This window comes from Dryobates pubescens, chromosome 18 (genome assembly GCF_014839835.1).
Source record: "Dryobates pubescens isolate bDryPub1 chromosome 18, bDryPub1.pri, whole genome shotgun sequence".
NCBI classification, from domain to species: domain Eukaryota; kingdom Metazoa; phylum Chordata; class Aves; order Piciformes; family Picidae; genus Dryobates; species Dryobates pubescens.
Genome location: NC_071629.1, coordinates 9,918,599 through 9,941,185, shown reverse-complemented (window position 1 = coordinate 9,941,185; position 22,587 = coordinate 9,918,599). Strand labels below are relative to the sequence as shown.

At 42.0% G+C, this 22,587-nt stretch overlaps 1 long non-coding RNA gene across 1 annotated transcript in view; it reads left to right on the top strand.

The window, feature by feature from the left end:
* LOC128898096 (uncharacterized) overlaps positions 1 to 13,990 on the top strand; it is a 34,206-nt gene extending 20,216 nt beyond the window's left edge. The window contains exon 4 of the long non-coding RNA XR_008462698.1: positions 13,893 to 13,990. This is a non-coding gene — a long non-coding RNA (uncharacterized LOC128898096). The remainder of the gene's footprint in view (positions 1 to 13,892) is intronic.
* The last annotated feature ends 8,597 nt before the right edge of the window (positions 13,991 to 22,587 follow it).

The window sequence follows — 22,587 nt, the reverse complement described above, 5'->3', positions numbered from 1 at the left end:
ACCAAGAATATGCCCTCAACAACAACCAAGTGCTGTTGCTCATTATCACTTGATCAGTGTGATGGGACACTGGCTGTTGGATGTGTGAAAGGCAGACATTTAGTCAGATATTATGCATTAAGGTAGAATGTGCAGTTGTGAACCTTACTAAATACTAAAGTACACCTCCTCGAACCCAGGAACTCGTGGTTGGCCTCACAACATGTGCAACATGTTGGATCAGTTCATCAGCCCTGCAGCTAGTGCACAGCAGAACCTCTTACAGGTAGGAGTTTGTGTCAGACCTCAGTCTGTGTTATGAAGTTGTCATTTCAACATTTGGAAGGCTGGAGCCCCACTTCCATGAGATTTTTGGCTGTAGATAACCAGTACTTTTTAATCTAGATATCACTGAAGAGATGTGTGTCTTACATGTATTCGTTTGGAAGCATACTGAGCTCTGGTCATCTAGACTTCTGTGTGTTCAGGAACAAGTGATTTAATGTTTGAGTCTAAAGAGGGGTTTACAAGAGCAAGTAACTAGGCAGCACTAGGCTGTAAGTGGCAGTGTGAACTAAGGACAAAATGCTTTGACCAGTTTGTCCTTTTGGACAGCCTTATTAGCAGGAGTTGGCTCCTATTTGACAGCTGTCAAAGACAGCATAACAGGGAGAAGCCTTTAAATTCTGTTTGACAACATGTGGAAATCTTCAAGAGGGGCACCACGGTAAATATTTTGCTGCTGGCCCATCCTGAAGGATGGAGATTGGCATGCACATCACAGCATTCAAATAACACCTTGAGTAACATTTGAGTTCTGTCTGTCAGGCATTTTCTGTAAGTCATTTTTCTGATGGTGCTTTGATTTCATTCTCGTTTGTTTTAATACATTGTGAATTCAATTCTCAGTTGCACTAAAGTATTTTCCCCTTCTTTGACAGCATGTCAGAGGCTACAAAGTATGTTCATATTAAGTGCTCTTAGTATTGTCAGAATGACATGAAGTCTCTTAGGTTGAATGAGGAGAAGGTCTTTTCTTGGAGCAACTTGGTCTCAGATGTCCACAGAAGTAAGTCTGCTGAAGTAAATGTTTCTTTTCAACAGTGTCTGGAAAATAAACATCTAGTGTTTATCACCAGGCTGTGGCAGTAATTCACATTTAATTCTCCCACAAGTTCTGGGGAAATGGAGACAGAGACTGAAGAGACTATTAGGTTATCTGCAGTCTTTCATCTAGAATCTTTTCATTGACTAATAGTAGGATGAAAATCAGTCTGTTATTCCTCCTCTATAAACATTTCCTGCAGTCTTATTAAATCTTCTTTTAGATGGCTTTGAAGAGAAAGACTAGACATTATTAAAAAAAAACCAACCAAAAATGAAAGAAAAAAGGCTGAATCAGAGCTAGAAAGTATCAGATTATTTGATGTTAAAAATAGATGCAGACCCCTGTGTCTGCCTAGTTTTGGATCCAAAGCTGTACTTCTACTCTTGCATCTTTCAGAAGAAAGGCTTGGTCTAGCCTGGTAGGGATGTAATATATTGACATCAGTGGTCTGAGTATAACTGAGGTGAATTTGATTCCACTCCACCACTTCTTTTTTCATTCTATATTTCACTTGAGAAACTTGATTTGGTGTCAGAGTTGCGTGTGGTAAAGGGTCCTGGTTTATTGCTCCTACCTAGATGCTATTCCTAATGTTTCAAGGAGTACTGTAAAGCATTAAAGCAAGAAGTAAATCTCCAAAGGTAGCCTTGCTGCTGTAGAACTATGAAGTAAATGCAAACCTTTTGCATTTTCTGCAGTGATCTTAGGAAAGAACTTGACTGACTGCTTATTCTGCTGATTGAAAATGAGAACAGAAGAAAATGAGCAAGCTGCCCCCTTGTTCTCACAGTTGTGTATCAAAATAAGGGGAAAAAAATGGAAGAAGTAACACATGCCTAATTTTTATGAGCTGACACTGGGCTATCAGTTAGAGCTGGCCAAAAAGCAAATTTTTGATGTTGTAAAGCAACTTCCCCACCCCCCAAAAAAAATTCTATTCTGTGTTCAGTCAGACTGCTACCAAATATTTTGACACTTTCTGTGAACTGCATATGCTGGCAAAATATCATTTTGGAAATGCTGAAATGTGTAATTGTAAGTTTATTCCCCTTGGTCGACAATGCTGTTGGGCACAATGCTTTTATTTTTTTCAGTACCACTGCTGACAGAAGCCAGGGAACAAGCAGGACTAGTTGGGGGTCTGATGACCTAGAGCTTGTTCTGTGCAATGTGCTGTGAGCTGTGGACCCTGCAGACTCCCAGGTGTCTGCCAGGCACATGTCAAAACAGTGCCACAGGTGGTTGAAGCTGCCCTGTTCTACCTTCTCCCTTTCTACCCTTCCTCTCCCTGTTTACTCAGGTTGCTGCTATTGTGGACCATGCTCTTGCCTGAAGGATGCCTTCTTGTGGTGAGGAGTCTTGGTTTCTTGAATGCAGACCCATCCTCTGCTTACACACTCAGTGTCACCTTGGCTTGTCATGGTCCTTGGTTTCTCTGGACCTGACTACACTGAGCAAGTTCCTTGTAACTAGATTAAGAAAGTTCCTCACACCTCTGTACTTAAATTGCAGTGTAGCTTTAATCACGGGATCTTCTCTTTGGGTTGTCCAAAATCAGTCAAACCTATTTTGAAAAATGTATCTTGGCTGTGTTGATAGAGAATATTTTGGATTAAATTGGTTTCTTTGGAAGGTTCTATCTCATTGTGTGCCATTTCTAGGATTAGTATTACTGTCAAACCTACTCTACTTTTGGGAAGCTTTCTTTCCTGTGGACCTTTTTCCTTGAAATCCCTTCTCATCTCAGCCTTAGGTTAATCTTTTGTGCTTTGTATTATTTGCTTGGATGTTCCCACTGACCTTTTAGACTCTTTTTAAGAATTAAGGGTTGTGGTGCACACAGTTCTGCTTTCGTTAATGTAGATGCTGCCCTGACCTTACTAGGTGGCCTGTAAAGGCTGATTTCCATGACATTATCATCTCCACTTGTGCCCAACTGAAACGTGCAGTCTGGCTTGTTTTGCAGTTGGAGCTAAAGGGAAGGTCAGGAGCTGTAGCCTTGCAATTGAGACTGAAATGTCTGAACAGACAGGTGCTACGCTTCACCTGACTGGTTCAAAGCAGAGAGGTTAATTCCTTACTTTCCTGGACATGCTTGCACAGCCTATAAAAACCAAAAAAACCAAACAAACCAAAAACCCCAACCAACCAAAACCCAACAACGACAAAAATACACCCCAACCAAAAAGTAACACCCCCCCCCCAAAACCCCCAAAGAAACACACAAACAAACCCCAACAAAAGACTCCCACCAAAACCCAAACCAATGAAAACACCCAGAAAACATCCCAAGGTGATGCCTGATTACTGGAATGTGTCCAGAGAAGGGCAACAAAGTTGGTGAGGGGTTTGGAACACAAGCCCTATGAGGAGAGGCACGTGTATACACGTGCATCTATTAATCCAAGGCAGAAACCTCTTGGGTCAAAAGATTCAGAGAAGAGAACCCTCTTCACTTACTCACCTCAGCTGTCACAGGGGCATCTTTGGCTATTTTTGCTCTAAACTCTTGTAATCATGGGAAAGGGAAGGCTGAAAAATGGCAGTTACATTTTACTCTTAAGTAAAGGATCAAGGGCTGTTTTCAGGTTGCCTGCAGCTTCAGTGGTTTCAGGATTTTGTGCTGTGAACACTAGGCCTGTTCTTAGCAGCTGGAGATGTAAACATACAGCAATCAAGCATTTAATTTATCTTTGTGGGGCTGCCTAACTCCAAGATTCTGAGGTGAATTGGTGAATTAAAGGGAAACACTGATGTTTAAGTATACATTCATTCCAGCAAAAGGCTGGAAGAACTTTTTAATATTTATGGTGCAATAATTGATCTTTTACCACTGTCAAAAGCTGTTAAAGACTCATCAGCTTGCTATTTCAGCACCATATGCTCCGTACAAGTTCCTCACCATGTGTCTTTTCTGCACTTAAGGGGAAGAACATTTGTTAGAATATCAAAACAGAGAATCGCTTCTTCAAACGTTGGTGCTTAATGTAGATGTGTGGGGCTTTACCATAAGCCCTTATTTGTATGCAGACCTCTTGAGTATGGGGATGCACAGTTGGATCTTTGTGTAGTGAAGCATGGTAATACTATTTTGTCAGAAAAAATAGTATTTGAATTTGCTTTAATCTTGGTCAAAATAACCTAGTGCTGTGCTGTTGTGAAGGTACTGGAGTGGAGTAGTAAATGTTCCTTGCACTGACACAGTCACCTCATTTAGCTTCTATTTTCACTGCTTAAGTCCTGACCTTGTGTGTTGTTCCCACTCTTTCTGAAGCCTTATCTCCTTCTTGTTCATGTATGAAGCGTAGTGTGATGTTGGAGGCCCCATGGGGCCCACAAGGCAGTAAGAAACCAAATCTTCGCAGACCACTGAATACACTTGAAATAAACTCTTTCTTTCTTGAATGAGTTGCATGTAGATTGATACCCAGAGTGAGGGATAAATGAATGTTAGAAATTATATGTTCCAGGTTAAGTTTTCAGCTGTCTGCCCTTCTGTAAAGCTCAGGTGTTAGGACTTAGCTTATCCAGATAGAGGTCTCCTGTGGTAAGGAGAATTCAAGTGGGGCAAAGTCAGTGTGAGTAGTCCCTGTGGCATCTCACCTCCAGAAGGTCAGTGGGGAGGGAGTTTGTCTCAGCCTGGGAATATGTGGAGCATGTAGGTGCCTGCATTGCATTTTTGCCTTTAGTGGAAGGCAGAAGAGTCTCAGAGAGCTTCCTTGGCACTTGAGCATGTTTCCATTACAGTACCTCTCTTCCAGCCTCACCCTCATTTTCTACATCAGAAATGGTTAACTAAAAGCATTAAGAAAAGAGAGGGAAGGAAGGAATTAGTAGGGCAGGAGGGAGAATTAATTAAATAGAACTTCTACTTATTTTGTTGTATAGGAAATTTCTAGAAAAAGAGTGATGGAATGAGTTTCTGTAGTTCATCAAGCTCTTGCTTCTAGCATCAGCCATACAGTAGCCAGTGAAGAGAGGAAGAAGGCAATCCTTTGGAGATTCTTGTGTCTGGTCATAAGATAGTAATGGTCTTTCTAAAGACTCTATAAAGTACCAAAAAACTATGGGCCTCCTTCAGTGATGTCCCTGTGCCATACCCCCATCTGAAAGTTTGGGCTGTGTCCATTTTTTGAAGGAAAGTAATTTTTCAGTCCAAGCTTGCAAAGTCTGGAGCAGAAGAAAAATGCATGTGGATTTCAGAGCACCCTCAGCTGCTGCCTCTGCCAGGAGAGTCCTTGCAGCATTCAGGCCAAGACACAGTTGGCTGGATCCTTCACAGACTAAAGCCAGATGAATCTCTTATAGAAGGCTAATTGGATTCCTCCCTCAAGGAAATCTGGGAGATGTGATGCACTCAGTTCCTATTGCTTTTCATCTATGTGATTTGGGCCCATTTCCCTTTCAAGCTCTGGTGAAAAATCCATGCTGTAGCATCTCAAAAGGAGGTTACTGTGGCAGCCTTAACTCTTGCTTTCTTGGCTGTGCAGCAGATATTGTTGTGCCTTATTATGAGTCAATTTTTTGAAGATTGTGGAGCTTTTACAAATCTGTTTGCTCTCCACAGGGAAGAAGGAAAGTTTTTATGGGTGGTAGTGTCTGCCCCAGCAGCTACATCAAATTCAGAGCTCCTCTTTTAGGTGAAATTACGCCCTCCTTAATTTTGCTGATCTTTCATCAGATTTTCTTCCTCTCCCTAACCTCTCTCAGAGAGCATCTAAGAGCATTTAGAGACCTCCTGTAATTCAGCAGTGTCTTTGAAGACTAGGATGTTAAACTGTGCCCTTTGTTTCCTGCTGTTCTTACTCTTAGCCTTCTTCTCTGCTTTTGGCTGTGTTCTCTGGATACTGGTTTCCTCTTATGCACAGCTGGCTATCAGAATCAAGAGACTTCTGTAAGCAGCCTGGAAGTAGAATTTACTTAGGGTAAGCTTCCTGACAACAGTGTGCTGAATGATTTTTTTCAAAGTCACATTTTGCTGTGAGGTTTGCTGTGAACTAAATTAAATTACCTAAGTGTGAAACAATCTAGCATGATGTTTGATGGACAGCCCAAGGCTGGGAGTGATGGGGGAGGTGTAACACCCTCCAAAACTGCTATATGTGTGTTTATACTCACCTGTAATTGGATGAGATTTGTTTAAAACCATATGAGGCAAAACCTCTGATAAAAGGAGCAAACAGGAAAGTCTCAGTGCACCAGTGTCTGTGGACTGGTTTCTAACATGTCTCCCAAGGCCAAAAAAAAAAAAAAAAGAGAAAAAACAGAGCAATTTGGGAGAAGTTAACCATGACAGCATTACTTCATGTTAGTTGAGGTAACGCCTGACATGAAGACTGAAAGGCTTAAAACTGCAGCATCTGTGTGACAGTGTAATGCTCTAAGTACAGGGCTGGGAGTCAGGACACCTGGATTCTGTATCCAGCATCTCTGCTGCAACCCTACATACCCTTATACTGTTATTTCTCCTTGTGGCTCTTACCTACTTCATCTGCCTGTAGTCGGGCACCATATTCTGGATCTGATGGCTTGCTTTGGACCAATGCACATGTCTTAAGATCCCTTACAGGCCCTTGGTGGTGAAGATTACTCAGGACCATAACATGAATCTGGAATCTATGTCTGTCTGAGCAGCCAGTGAACCTGTGGTGCTTGGCTGAAAAGTGGCAAGTTCAGGTTCCTGCCATAATAGGTTTCAGGTTGGGTGTCCAACATCTGAGACAAGCATTTGAGATGCTGATCTCGTTTCCACAGGGAAAGGCAGAAACATGGAACAACTGCTGGATAGATACATGTGTGCATAGTGGAGATGTTACTTACTTCCTGTTCACAGCTGTGATTCTTTACCATTGGTCTTTAGAGGCATGTTTTTCTTTTTCAGAGAAAAGAGATTGAAGACAGAAAGGTCTTGGGAAAACAGATCAATGATTAGCACAGACAGGCCTTTTGTCACATAACAGTTAAGGCTGAGCCCATGGTATGGACTCAGTCTCAGATTTAGTTGTGTATAAAGTGACTTGACTAAGCCAGTGCTCCTTTGACCCTGCATTCCTTGTGCAGGCCTAGTACCTTTTAACATCACAGGGAGATCTGAGTATCTGTCAGAAATGCAGGATTGAGTCTTATGCCACCTCAAGTCCTTTCTGTTAATAAACTGAAATGTCAGGCAGCTGCATATTTATGTAGATAATGTATCAATGTATATTTCAGTAATATAGTAAAATATTCATAGAATCAATAAGGTTGGAAAAAACCTCAGAGATCATCAAGTCCAACCTATCACCCGACATCTCATGACTAACATGGCTTCAAGTGCTACATCCAATCCTTTTTTTAACACCTCTAGGGATGGTGACTCTACCACCTCCCTGGGCAGCACATTCCAATGGCCAATAACTCTTTCTGTGAAGAACTTTCTTCTCACCTCGAGCCTGCCTAAACTTCCCCTGGCACAGCTTGAGACTGTGTCCTCTTGTTCTGTTGCTGGTTGCCTGGGAGAAGCAACATCTTAACCTGTGTTTTCTGTATTCTTTACCAGGTGCCAAGATAGACATAGTGAACATATTTTTCTGCTGGGAGGGCTGACTTCTTCTCTGAATTACATAGAATAGGAATAGGAGGGGGTTTGTCCCCACATATGGTGGGTAAAATTTGTGGTGCTTCCCTTTTATCACTGTGTGCCCTAATATGACTATGTCCTCTATATACATTTCCTTTTGCCAGACTCATAGGCACTTAATATCTTTTTGAATGTCTCACTTTTTGCTGAACTGTTCAGCAAGTTCAGTATTTCCTGGGTGTGGGTGGACAGAGGGCAACAAACATGGCCTGCCTCTTCCTGGGAGATGAGACTAATAAAAAGTTTCATATTTTGCTTCCTGCTCTCCATTAACAATGTGGCTCATAAAAGAAAATCTGTTTTCTTAGAAGTATTGTTTTAGAACCTAGAACACAATAGCAAATGTGACTTCCTGAGGCAATTTTTTACTTCTTATAACATCTTAAATATGTGTGCCTAGGATGGTACTAAAATGAAGTAGAGAATTCACTCCAGATAGAGTCCAGAGAAGGGCAACGAAGTTGTTGAGGGGTTTGGAACTCAAGCCCTATGAGGAGAGGCTGAGGGAGCTGGGGTTGCTTAGCCTGGAGAGGAAGAGACTCAGGGGTGACCTTATTGCTCTCTACAACTACCTGAAGGGAGGTTGTAGACAGGCAGATGTTGGTCTCTTCTCCCAGGCAGCCAGTACCAGAACAAGAGGACACAGTCTCAGGCTGCACCAGGGAAGGTTTAGGCTGGATGTTAGGAAGAACTTCTATACAGAGAGGGTGACTGCCCATTGGAATGGGCTGCCGGGGAAGTGGTGGAGTCACCATCATTGGAGGTGTTCAGGAGGAGACTGGATGGGGTGCTTGGTGCCATGGTTTAGTTGTTCAGGTGGGTTGGATTGGTTAATGGGTTGGACGCGATGATCTTGAGGGTCTCTTCCAACCTGGTCTATTCTATTCTATTCTATTCTATTCTATTCTATTCTATCCTATTCTATCCTATTCTATTCTATTCTATGATGTGCATGATGTAATTACTGTGGAAATGGCTATAACCAATACAGCTAAGTATACAATTTGTTTCTTTCATTTGGTAATTTAGGTTTCATTTATTTCTTCTTTTTATTTTTTTTTTTTTTGATCTGATTTTACTAATCCTGAGTTAGAAAAATTGGATTCAGTTGGGAAAAAAAAGAGTAAATTGTACAATTCCTTAAAAAAAACACCCCACCAAACCCAAAACAGTAGAAAAAAAAAAGATCCCACAATGTTCCAGCTTTTTTTTTTTTCCCTTCTCAGTCTTGTAACATTTTTTGGAAACTGCTGGTCCTGCAAACTCAGCCAGAGCTTTTAAGATATTGCAGGTTCTGTGCTCCTGTGCCCAGATCATCCTATGCAATCAGGACAAACTATTTGAAGTGGAAGCAAGTGAAATTTTGTTCTGTCTCATGCTTCTAGCTCTGAAAACCTGTCTTCTGTGCCGGTTTGGATTTTTGGGGTTGTTTGTTGGTTCCCCCCCCACCCCGAGCTATACTTTTTCTTCTGGGCCAAGTGCTAGTAATCTGTTTATTTGGAAAACATGACCATGGTTGTCACTAGAAACCCATGAGTCTTGGCTGCAGCTGTGGGATAAATCTCAAGAAGACAAGAAGCAAGCTTTCTCCTCACTCTTTTTTTTCCAGAGTACTGTAGTATGTCTGGTTTCATCCAAACTCGCTGAAGCCCATGGGAACGACACTAATGTGGTGGGATGTGAAACTGGCACTTGCATTGTGCCAGTAAATCTCCACAGCGAACAGATTTGGGGCTTACATCCTGTATTAAATTTCCACCAGTTGACAAATCCAGTGCATTGATTGTCATCCATTCAATATATTGCCAAAGGCTTTCTGGGGGCTGGTGGTGAATTTATTAAGACTGGTAGCTGACCTTTGTTTTTGCATCTATATTCTCATTCATAAAAGTCTCAGCTTTGTCTGTTGCTTGCATGGGGAGGGCTGACTCTGAGGTTTGGGAACTGATAAAATCTGTTGTACAGGAGAGAAGAATATTCCTATCACTGCCTGTGGGAGTAATTAGAACTGAAAGCTGCCTGGTTTCTGTTGGAGGGCAGCAGTCAGACCTATGCTATTTATTTTTGCTCACTGCATCTTTCAGATATCCTAGTAAAACCCTTCTCTGTGTGTAGACATCTGTCTTTTTCTCATTAGCTTGATGAGCCTTGGTGCTCCATTCATCTGTTTCTCCCATCAACGGCTCTGTGTCTCATTTTCCTACTGCCTCCTTTTCATGGCGTGCATGCTTATCTACAAATTTCTGCTCCTCAAATCTCACCTGAAAATTCCTTTAAGACTGCCCATGGTGAGCAAAGTATTAACAATCTTTGTGCTAGCTCCTCAGCTGGCCGATTTAATCATGGGCTTAAATTTTCTTGAGCCGTGAATCAGGTTTGAGTCTGGAAAGGAAAAAACTGCTGTGCTGAGATGCTGTCTCTTACAGGCAGGCAAGGTCAAGGCCTGGCATAAAAGAACTGTTAATTTCTAGGGATTTTAGATCACTTGTGTCTTTGGTCTGATGGATTTGACATCTACAATAAATTATAACCAATTCCTTTATTTCCTCAAATCAAAGTTTAATTTCCCCATGTACTATTCTTTAAGGGCAGGAATTTATTGTGAGGATTACTGTCACACACACATTGAGGCAGGTCTCTTTCTTGTACAAAACTTGATGAAAAGGACCCTTATTGTCCTTGCTGTCTTCAATGTATTCTGCACTTTCTTAGTTGGCTCAACTTCCACTTCTCTAATCCTTTAAAATTCCTCAAGGACGGACTGGGGAAGAATGGATAAGCATCTGTTATTGTTGTGGTACTTCATTGTTCTGCATGAAATGAAACCTTGCTACCTTCAAAGACCTATTCACTTTCCTTTCCAGGGCAGTGGCTCAAAGTATTTTAAGAGGAACATTTTTTTCTGTTTAACTATATCTGCACTGTGCCAATAGCATGCAGTGCAGTGAGATTCCTCTGAAAGGCTTGTTACAAACCACATCTGGGACAGAATGTCAACCCTGCACCAGTCCTCAGTAGCATCTGTAAAATGCCTGCCACTAAAGTGACAATAATGGATGGCAGGATAGAGCTGGGAGGTAGCAGCAGGAATTCAGTAGTCTTCTCTGCCTTTAGTTTCCTTTTCACTGTGTTTTGGGCTAGATCCCAAACAGATCAGGTCTAAGCAGGATGGAAATATAGCTGTGTGGGAGAGTCAGGAATTAGAGAGACATTAAAAAACACTGTGTGGGTGTACACATATCTGTGCTGTCCCAAGCTGAGAAGCTGCAGGTGATGATGGCTGAGCCAAGGCTACCTAGGTGGAGTATAGGCACAGGCAGAGCCATGCCGTCTACCCATCATCCTGTGAGCTGTCACAGCTCTGAGACTTCAGTGGCTTTGTCCCCAGTGACAGCAGACAGGGATCTGTGTACTGGAGAGGCTGGTGAGAGATACCTTTTGGGCTTGACCTGAGCAACCTGTTCAGCTTCAGGGCTTCTCAGTGCTCTCTGCAAAGCTCCTGTTAAGACCCTGAATGGGGTGATGTGGTACAGGAAATTTCAGAGCACCAGTGGGTCTTGCTCTCTGACTAGGGTTGATTGTGCATTGGAGGTTCAGGAGCTGAGCTAGCAGTTCTGCCAAGGATCTGAAATCTAAGTCCTTAGGAACTGTTGATCCAAGACGAGCTCTGTCATTAAGAATGGCCTGAGAGGAGAAATGTGATACCTAGCCACTCATTGAGTCCTGGACTCCCGTTGCTCACTGGATTGACCCTTCTACACCATCACTGACTTCAGGGGGTTTATTCAGAGAATTAAGTCCTGTAACTTTGCATAGGAGTATCTGTTACTCTAGAAATGAGCATTTGTTCTTTTATTCACCTCAGGATAGATGCTAGACATAATGGCTGGTACTCCAAGATCTATCTGTGGTCTCCACAGGACATGCTGTTTTAATAGAGCCCTTTGTGTCAAGTCAAACCTAGAAGTCTCCTACTTCTTGATTTTTACTGATACTAAGTAATGCCTAAGGGGGATTCAGATTGCATCAAGCAGAACTCTGGGCCGAGTTCTTCCGACGGTCCATCACTGCTGACTGATACATCTGTTACATAAGCAGGAAAGCTATGTGGGACAGAGGATGTTCAACATAAGTTGTATAGATAATCCATAAACACTGTCCTGCTGGGAAACAGACCAGAAAACACTGATGCTTTGGCAGTGAAAAATCTGAGGACAACACACCAAATGCTGTAATTAAATTACTTTTAGTGTTCCTAAATGTTATGTTTCATCTAGATTTCCTAAACAGAATTAATTAGAAGATAATTAAAAGAGCCTCCTGCTTTCTTTCAGAGTATCTTTCTGTTATTGACTATAGTAAGTTTATCTATTCACAGAGTGCCATGAATCACTCCCCTGTTTAAGAAAAAAATTGATGGCTGTTCTAATACTTATTGAACACCTATAACAGATGTTTAAATCTCTACGAGCTCAAGATAATTAAAATAATAAATCTATACTCATTTGACAAGACTGTTTGCAGGAATCAAAGATATAAATAATCTAGTGAAGCCATGAGACATTATTCTGCCAAGTGTTATGGTCATGTTCTTATGGAAATTTCAACCCTGATTCTGGTTCTTTTTTTAGGCAGTGCTCCTATCAGATGTTGTCACAGATAAAGTGCTTGGTCAAGATGCCAGGCTCAGGGCTGTATAACAGCAAGGCTCTTGAGAGCCTGGCCTTCCATCACAGGGCTAGTGTCTCAGCACTTAGCTGTCCTTGCCTGTATCTTCTAGGAGAACTGGACACAGATTTCTTTTGTTCTTTTCTTAGCTTATGTTTTGCTTCATTGAATTATTTGTAGTATATAGGCACCTGCATTTGTACTTTGTAGTGCCTAGCTGCAAGGTGTGCCTCACAAGCTGGGAAGTTTCACATTATACCTAGGCTAGGGGCAGAGGTGCAGTGAGAGGAGGTTCAGCTTTCACCTTCCTTCCTTCCTTTGCAGCAACAACCCTAGGCCTCCTCCTCAGGTATGTCTCTGATCCTGAGCTTTTGCACCATTGACTGTTTTGACTATTTTGTGTCCAATATCTGAATGGATCTTAAAACAGGGCCTGAAAAATATCTCTTGATTCTTCCAGCTGAGTACCTGAAGACACCAAACCAAGGGTCACTACCAAGATGCTGAAACGTCTTCACCATGTTGACAGTGTAGCTGTGTCTCCATCCATCACTTGGGGTTCTCTTTCTTTCAGCTTCTGAGAGGAGCTGAGTGTCAAGATTAGCAAAAGCATATCTCTAGGTTATCCATGGCCTTGAATAGTGCCATGGTTTAGTCATGAGGTCTGTGGTGACAGGTTGGATTTGATGATCTTTGAGGTCTCTTCCAACCTTGGTGATTCTGTGAATAAATCATGAGGTGTAAGCCTGACATGGCCTTGCTTGCTTCCCTGGGTGTTGTGGCAGTAGCACAGAAATACGTGTCCTGCTTTGCTCCCTAGCATTGGAACCAGAGGGATATTGATCACTTTCATTAGAAGAACAAAAGTTAGTGAATTATCTCTCTGCACACTGAGAATGAAAGCACAGACAAGGCAGAACATTGCACAGACAGGGAGACAATATTTAGTACCTATCTGTACATGCAGAGAAGTTCCCTGGTGTCTTCTCTACCCAGGGGCTTGAAAGCAGTTGGTTTTAATAATTGTGTGTGAAGCTCCTGAGGACATCAGAGTGATATAAATTATTCTCCAATCCACCCAGCCCCTGACCAACAAACACATCTAACAGAGCTGATGAAGGCCAGGAGAAACAGACACCTGTGGGGAAGAAGAACAAATAAAGAGTGATGTTCAACCAAAAGGAACCTCTAACACTGTACCAGTGTCTTTTTATAAAAGAGCTGTGGGACATAGTGAGACTCATATGACAATAAATAAACAAGGAAACAAGCAAAAAACCCCACAAACATTTTAAGAAAGATCAGTGTTTGCTTTCATCTCACCACAGTGGTAGCCTTGTGATTAGTTGTGACATTCCTCTGTTTTCAGACTAATGAGTATGTTAAACTGTGTTTTGTATATATTTTCTGGCACCACGACAGCTTCTTAAGATCACTTGAAAGGGAGATCTGTGGGAAGAATGCCACACTAGAGCTTGGAAAATAACATTGCAGTCTCTTGTTTTACCTCTCCTTCAGCTTTCACACACTCCCACAAGAATCCTGGCTGGTGAAGGAGCCACAGCATTGTTAAACTCGAGGCAATGCCAGCCACGTGTTTTAAGAGTGGGTCACAGTTTGTGAGGTGAGGTGCTCACCTCAGGACTGCAGCTGCACACATCCCTGCAAAGTCCCTGGAAGTACCTCTGGTGTCCTGTGGCTGTTTGCCTCTTTTGTGCTTTCAGGTGCTCTGTTTGTACTGTGACAAGTTGGTGTTTCTGGTTTGGTTTGTTTTATTTTTTTGGTTTTTTGCCCTCTTGCAACTCTGTTAGCAAAAGAAATCTACCAGCACTTCATTCATCACATTTTTTTTTCCTTCCATGACAAATAAAACACTGTCAAGAGACCTCTACTGGTATGCTCCTATGTGGATAATTATTAGTTCCCTGGCAGCAAAAGGTTATAAAAATGTTTCTTTTGGGAAAATGCAGTAAAGACTTTTTTCCTGGCAGGCAAGTATTGTATGGATGTTCTTCTCTGGATAATAGAGCTGAAATGGTCCTTGTAGGATAACCTGACATAAATGCTTCTGTTAGGCTGATTTCTGTGTTACTGAAAGAGTGTTGACTTTTTTCCAACAAGGGAAAAAAGCTTTCAAAGGTTTCCTCCTACTGGGAAAACATTATTCAGGCACCTGCTTCTATCAGAAAAAGACATATAAAAAAATGCTATTTCCCCCCTTTAAATGCATCAGAATCCTGGGTCAGAAAAACTGTTAAACACATGCTTCATTCAGTCTGTATTTACAGGGACAAATTCTTACCTGTTCATCTGCTGATTAGCTGCACAGCAGGGATTGCTCAGCTGACCAGTTTAATGCTGCGAGTACAAGTTCACAAGTGAAGTGGAAGATTTACTAGCTGAGTGGAAAGATTTGCTGCTAAAACCATGGTTTAGCTGACACTAGCAGCACTTTCAGCTGGCTTGGCTGGATGGACTTTATCCTGGAAACAGCTGTCTTTTGTTGAATCATCCCAGGTAAGTTACTGGAGGGAAACGTCACCTTCTGGAGTGCCTGTGGTGGTGGAAGACGGAAAGCCAAACCTTGTTATTTTCTGTCCCCAGATGCAGTTCCATGGTGCTAGAAACCCAGCCCTAAAGCCTCATGCTTGGAAGTGTCACGAGGAAATTGTGGATGGCAGATGTCTGTTTATTCTGTGGTGCCCCTGTATTTTTGGGTGGGGGACAATTAACTCTCTCTGTAACCGTGAACTGCAGCTAACTTAGGGGTCTTGTATTAGGCATCACAGGATCCAGGAGGAGAGTATGTTGGAAACTGTGCATGGTGGCTGCTGCCTCTGACATTTGTTTCCGAGCCTGGTTTTGTCAAAATGTGTAGAAATATATTTACAAAGGTGGGGTTTGGTTTAGGTAGTGGTTTGGTTTTGTTTTGGTTCTTCTTTTCCAACCCACTGGTGGTGGGGAATGGGGAGACTGTTTTGGGCATTTCAGGTACTTTGAGGTATCAGCTATATAATGAAAGTGTTAGAGATAAAAGAGCAGGCTTTAATTGCTGACATGAATCAACGTGCTGCACACAGTGTGTGTACAGGATAAAGAGAGAGCTACTCCAGAAAATTATTAGGTTTTCCCCTCTTAATTATTGCTGCTCTGAGGTCTAGGCTGAGGTCTAACTGATGTTCTCATGTGCTTGTGTCCAAGACAGAGTAAAATAGTTCTGAGAATTAAGAGGAAATGAAAAATGACTTGTAGTTCACACAGGTCTAATTTGGTCTCATTTCTTTCTGTCAGTCTGTCTCTCCTTGTGAGCTACCAGCAGAGTCATGCATGCAGATGGGTGGTGGCATCTGTGCTGTCACAAGAGAGCTGAACAGCCACAGCTGCTCTGGGGAGATTGGTGCAGGGCTGGACTGAGCAGATTTGACATTTTTTTTCCCCTGTAGGACAAAGACTTTGTGAAAACTGCTGCCAAAGGTGCTCAGCTGCAGCCATGTGCCCTGGTGCTCTGCAAAAGTAGTGGTTGCCTCAGAGGAAAGTTAAAACATTCTGCTTGCTCTCTTCACCATGGAGAAAGAATATTGTAAGGAAATTGGGCAAATGTTAGAGCTAGTGGAGTTCACCTAAGGCAAAAGTAACACACTAGATGGATGAGCAATTTTCTGGAAAAGCAGATCTAACAATGACCCATTTAAAGGAACTGGACCTGATGTATGGATCTCATAATGTAGCAAAGGTATTTCCCTGTCCTCTCATGCAATATTTTGTTAGTTGGTTCAGAGAGGGGGAAGAAGTGCTGAAATGGTGATCTCTGAGCAAAAGCACAAGCAAGGGTGCAGTGCATGGAATTAGGCAGAGAGTATTTGACTAAGCAGAGCAGGCAGGATTCCTGAGACTGCTGGGCATATGCAGTGAAGACAATGATATGCTTTAAAAGGAAGTGGAAAAATTAGCCTTTAAAGAAGCAGCATGCCAGGGAGAACGAGAGAGGTTGATGGAGTCATACAGCTTTCATATGAGTACGAGGAAATAAAATCTCCAGAGGTGCTGGTCCTGCAGGGACTAAGGCTGTTGAGTTAAATGCTTTGGAGGGAAAATAAGCTGTTAGTGTAGAACATCAGTGTGAGTTTGAGACTGACCATAGCTAAGAGGAAGCACAAGGACACTTGATAGACACAGCAATTTGGAACAGGACATAGGAATTTCAGTTTGTGGACTCTAGTTTCACCCTCAAAACTTAGAATATGCTTAGTCCAGACTCTTAAATCCTCCCGTTGTTGCAGTCTTCTCTCTCTGCCTTTCTCAGGAGGAACCCCAGCCTGTAGACCAGTATAAAGTTTATGTATGAATCCTTGACAACACAAGGTCTTTACCAGGTTAACCTCCCTCAAACCAGCAGTGACATGTGGGAGACTGCCTCATGCCCTCTAACTCAGTTGAGCTGTTATAAGGAGTAAAGCTGAACTTGGAGAAGAGAGAAAAATGCCTCTTAAATGTTAAGCAAATGGAGAATCCCAAGTAAAAGATTTCTCCAAGATTTAAGCTATTTTCCTGTGATGGGAAGTGTCTGTGTGTTACAAGTGGGAGTTGTTTAGGCACCAGGGGATGTTTTTAAAGTACAGCTCTGCACAGTGTGGTGTGAAAGAGGCCTGCTAACCTTACTATTTCTCTTCCTCTGTTAATGAGAAGTGTTTGCTTACAGCACAAGAAGAGCACTCTGACTGTCTGCCCAGCCTGATATCCTGACCTCCAAGCTTCAGGGTCACATCCTCCTCGCTTGTGTGGGGCAACCACCCTCCCCACTCATACTTGCAAGCTAGGCTTGCACTTGAGATAAACTTCCTCAAGGTAATTGTAGCTTGTAGCTTGCTTTTGGAAGAGTCTTTCAGTATTCGCCTATTTCTTTCCAGCAGTAGATGGCAGCAATTTTCTAGTCCTAATCTGATAAGATCTATATGTTAATTACTGTAAATTAATGTGTTTTAAAAGGTAATGATTCAATTGCCCTTTTCAGCAGTCATTATTAACTAAGACATCATCCCTGCTGTCCTGCAGTCAGTGCTGCCCATCCTATGCTTGTCTTCTGAAAAGCCCAGCCAGCACCAGGGCTGCTTACTGCTTCAGGTCCATGCTGGTGAGGCAGTGTGGGACCAACAGCCATCTGGTCTCACCCTCTAGACTCAGCTATTGATGGTGCCACTGGGCACCAGCGAGAGGTAGTCCAGCCTCCAGCTCTGTTAGGAGATAACACAGGTGTGAGAAAACATGGGCTGACATCCTTGCCTTCAGGTAGGAAGGGAAGTAAATAGCTTGGCAAAGAACGAAGTACCAACAAACAATGATGAATGACTAGTTAAACAAAATGTGAGGAGACAGAAAAGAGCAGAAATGATTCAGCTCAGAAATAATCAATCTGTGTGTAATACTCTAAATTGACTTTTCCCCCTTGTGCATGCTGTCCATGTATTTTCAGAAAATGGTCATTAAGAAACTAATTTTTAAATGAAATGTTCATGATCAGGATAAAGGATAAAGGTTTGCAAGAGGAGATAGACAGTGTGAGAAATAAATTAAGCAATGATACTATATGAATCTAAAATATAATGGCTCCTGCTATGTGTGCATAGAAATAACGATGTTGAAATTAGGGAAGCTTCATCAGCTTTAAATTAATAACTGATCTCCAGTGGACAGAGAGAAAACTGATTTTAATGATTGTTTTAAACTAACATTTGGTGTAATAAATGTTTAATGCATTTGTTCTAAACCAGAAAGAGCTGCAGTGCCATGTCTTATTCACGGCTCAAGCATGGCTTCTGTTCAGCAGTTTATCCTTTCTCTCTCCCAAAGTCTACAAGTTGGGATTTTTAAAGTTTATGATCCATTTCAGAATGTCTGATCACTATACCCCCCGCTACTGCTTTTGATGGTGTGTCTGGATGATTTGCCTGTGTCACGGGAAATGCAAAGTGTGAGGCCAAGAACCAGACACATTGATAATTGGGTAATTGTATTAAAACTATATTAAGCTCTGCTCATGCTGAAACACTGCAGGAATTATGACCTGCAGCTTTGCAGTCACCTGTGTACCATTTCTAGTTCTGTATTAGGAGCCCAGCTGCTCTTTCACAGGTGAAAATAGACCTGTGGTATAATACAAGCAGGTGAAGGAGACTGATCCTACCCAAAATCAGAACGATATTTAGAAAGGGATGGGCAGAGGAAGGAGAGAAGAATTCTTCAATAGCCTGGTCACTGTCACCATCACAATCATTGTGGACAGCTGACATATCTCGCGAGGGTGGTAAAACCTTTTCCTTAATCATTAAAGGAAATTGGATTAAGATCTGAGCTTGTGGAAACTGGTAAAAAAGTTCTTGCCTGCATCTTGAATAAGTGACTAGTTCTAATATGCACTTAATTAAAGAAAAACAATCAAGGGCTGCCTACTGTCCTTTCATGCCTCAAGGAGCTCCTTGATCACTGCTTTTGCTCTTTTACTCTGGATGGTTTTATGTTCTCCAAACTGTACTTGAAGGGTGATAACGCTCATGGGACTGGTACTTGTTCATTGGTGAAGCTGTTTGTCTACTTCCAAATGTTCCTTCTCACTTTGTTCTGTTTCTCTTGCTAAAATGTCCACATACGCAGCACACAGAGCTGTTGTGGAGCCACCTTTATGCCTATATAGAAAACATCCTGCCTTTTCCTGTGGTCTCAGAACCATCTCACAGCAAATTCTTCCCAGCAGAGAAATGTGGGCAAACAAACATGCCTGTCCACTTCCAGGAGCTCTTGCAAACTCTCCGGCTTAGAGCAAGGAAATGAGGAGGAGTCACAGGGCAAAGGGCTCATTCAGGAGGAGGATGGCAGCTGGGAGCAGAGCAGGAATTGTTTGCCAAATGGGAGGAAAGGGATGAGCTCAGGTACTGCAATGGCTTGTCCTGGTACTCCTACACAGCTGGTTTAACAGAAAGCAGCAGGGGTTGTAAGGAGTGGATTGTTGTGTCCAAGTCATTTAAGTGCTTTTATACTTTCCAAATGAAATTTAGACTTTTCTATTTATTTACTTGATGTTTCTGAAATGTTCTCTCATTGATGACATTACTAATACTGGCACTTGCATTTTCTAGAAACAGACCATTTACTACCAAATACATTCTCCCCAAGGCCTGGATCAGAGCAATTTTGGTCACTGAAATACTTTATACTTTAAAGTGATTGCTGCATGTGAGTATGGGGTCAGTGCTTGTCTTCTCCACAGCTGCTCAGCAGGCAGGTTCCTCCCTGAACTCTAAGCCTTTCTGCCTCTCACTACTGCCAGCACTGTAGTTCTTTGGTTTGTGATGGCCTAGCTCTGTGTTTTGACAATATGCAGATTTAGATGCTATGAAGGGTTTGTTTGTAGCTTCAATGTAAAGGCTTCATGGGGAGCTGTGACAGCAAGGACCAGATCCCTATGTGGGGGGTGAAATGCAAGTGCTCTTATTATCAAACACGCCCCATGCTCTCACTGAGTCAGGCTGCATCTGCTGAGAAGTTGAAAGGCAGTGAGTTTACTTAGACAAGTAAATGTGCAATATGAATTCTCCCTCACTGAGATCCCTACATCCCTCATGGTGCAGTCCTTTGGGCAAGGACTGTCATGTATTACATGGCTGTGTAGCTTATCACAATAGGACTCTGGCTCAGCTGATGCCTTTAGATATCAGCCTGAAATAAATATTAATAACTTGGGAGCCTCCTTGCTTACTGTATTCCTGTTTTAGACCTTCTTATTACTGCTCTTTTGTAGCTGTAGAAGTGGATGCAAAATCATCTTCTCCTTTCAAGTAAGGCTAGAACTGAAAGGGGGCCAAAGGGCAGCTGAAATAATTGCAAAGGGGGACTTTAATTTGAGACAATATTAGGCACGATAAACTCCACTTAATTTTAAGAGTGGGCCAATAAACAAGACTGACAGAAGGATGTACAATAATGAATGGCACAGAGAGGGCAGCAAGGCTATTCCTCACTCTGTGTCTGCAGGATATGAAAGGGATGGCCAATGAAACTCAAAGGTGACAGTCTTGAAATAGATAAACAAATTCTTCTTATTCTGTGCAAAACTTTACCAGTAGATCTCAATTCCACAAGGTCCTGTGTTGTTGGGGGATACATTTAGATATGAAACAGGTGAGGATTTTACATGCCACACTCGTCAGATATATTCAGTTCATTTAAAAACAATTTAACACCATGTTCCAGCTAGAATCAGAGGAGGCTGTTTCAAAAGCAGAAGCAGGCAACTTCCTTCAAAAATCTTACAAAACTTAAAGTAAAGAGTATGCCAAGAACAACATTTCAAAACTGTATGTCTTTTCCTTATGTCTACTAAGAGGTGCAGAGCAGGGTAAAGGTTCATGAGGCTTGGTAGACCATGTGCTCTGAAATGACTGTGCAGCCTCAGAAATACTCAATTGGCATTTGTTTTGGATACTTTCCTTGGAATCATCTACCTTGAGAAAGCAAGCTCCCTGTGTCGTTCTGATACAGCAAGTGTCTGACCTTTTTTTGTCAGAGAAGACTGTGCCTATCTAATGGAAAGTGTATTTGACTCTGTATTTGGGATACAGGTGATGAAATTCTGATTCCTGAAGGGGAAAAAAAAAAAGAACCTGCTATCCCTCTATTTCTGCTCACTTGATGGAGTTGCCAAAACTCACCCCTTCACCTGTTGGAAAGGGAGGCCAAGTGGAAAAATCAGTGCTGAATGCAAACATACTGCACCAGGTGGGGTTTTTTTTTTGTTCATTTCTGTGTTGCTGCACTTCATTGATGTTTATTTTTACTTTCTGGTACTTGCTAGAAGATTCTCACCACTGGAACAAAAGTGATGGAAATATTTAATGCATGACCTTATTTATCTTTAGATATTAGTGGAAGTAGGATAAATGACTGCACATTTGACTTTGTTCTAAAATTGATTACAGCTCTTTTGCATGCTTCGGATTATCTGGGGTATTTCAGTCACGCATATGATTTAGTTATCTTGTGGCTCTGAGTCGTACCTGCGACTCCGGAGCCTGGGAGAATTGGATACATTTAGTACAAACTGGCAGAGTAGGGATGAATTCCAGATAGACAGAGAAAAGTAGGTCGAGCTACTTGATGCAGTTTGCATTGACTTTTATAAACCCAGGACTAGATTCTGATCTGTACGTTAGAACTAATTCCGCTCAGTAGTTACCAAAGAAATAGCCAGGCTTACAAGCTGTGTTCATTTAGGCAGACCAAAACCTGTTGCTTCATTTTGGCAGTAGGTTTGGGCATGAGATATCCTGGACATGTGCATGTTCAGAAGCTCTGTAGCTCAGATAACTGTCATATCTGCATTTACTATGTCCTATGTGGGACAGTGTGAACATGCTGCTTCGAACTGCCTCTGTTGGCAAATCTGGATGACAGTCTGATTCAAAGCCCTCCTGTGCTACCGAGCTCTGAATCTGGCCATCTTTAATGGCACCTTTCATGTCTAATATTGTTGGTAGGCAATTCCTCATTGCACCAAGAAGCAGAATTGACAGCTGGCTTCTTGTATGTGGCAGATCTGATTTGCCAGGAGCATAGCCAGTAGTTCACAAGAAGCGATTAGCCTTTTTCTACTACTGTACAGCTAAATTTTCATCAATGAGGCTCCTGTCCCATAGAGACCTTTGAACAGAAAGTTACTGTATTTTTATACCTTTTTTTTTTTTTTTTTTTTGTTTTGTAAGGGAGCAATATTCTTAATAAAGCAAGAACCAGCTGAAGAGGAGAAAGGTGAAATGCCACATGTCTCAACCCATTCTGCTTAGTACTGAACACAGACATCTATTGAATGCAGAAGGTGTCAGAAATAACTCTAGTGGGGTGTTTTTTTCCCCCCAGTCAGCTAGTTTACAGAGAGGAGTAGCAGGGGAATTCAATGTGCTGGAATTGTTGGACATTTTAATTTTCAAATGCAGCCAAACAATGATTTTTGATCATCAATGTCACTAACATTCTTACTAAATACAAAGAAAGTCATTCAGAGTTCTTGATGTTGCACCTGATTGCTAAAATCAGTGAACTGGAAACCACTCTTCACTCCCAGTTTTGAACCTTTTGCTACACGTGAGTCGTGTCACCCAAAATAGCCTTCCCATAGAGCATTCATCTTATCCATCTGGTAGTCCAAATAGTTGAAGGACTCAAA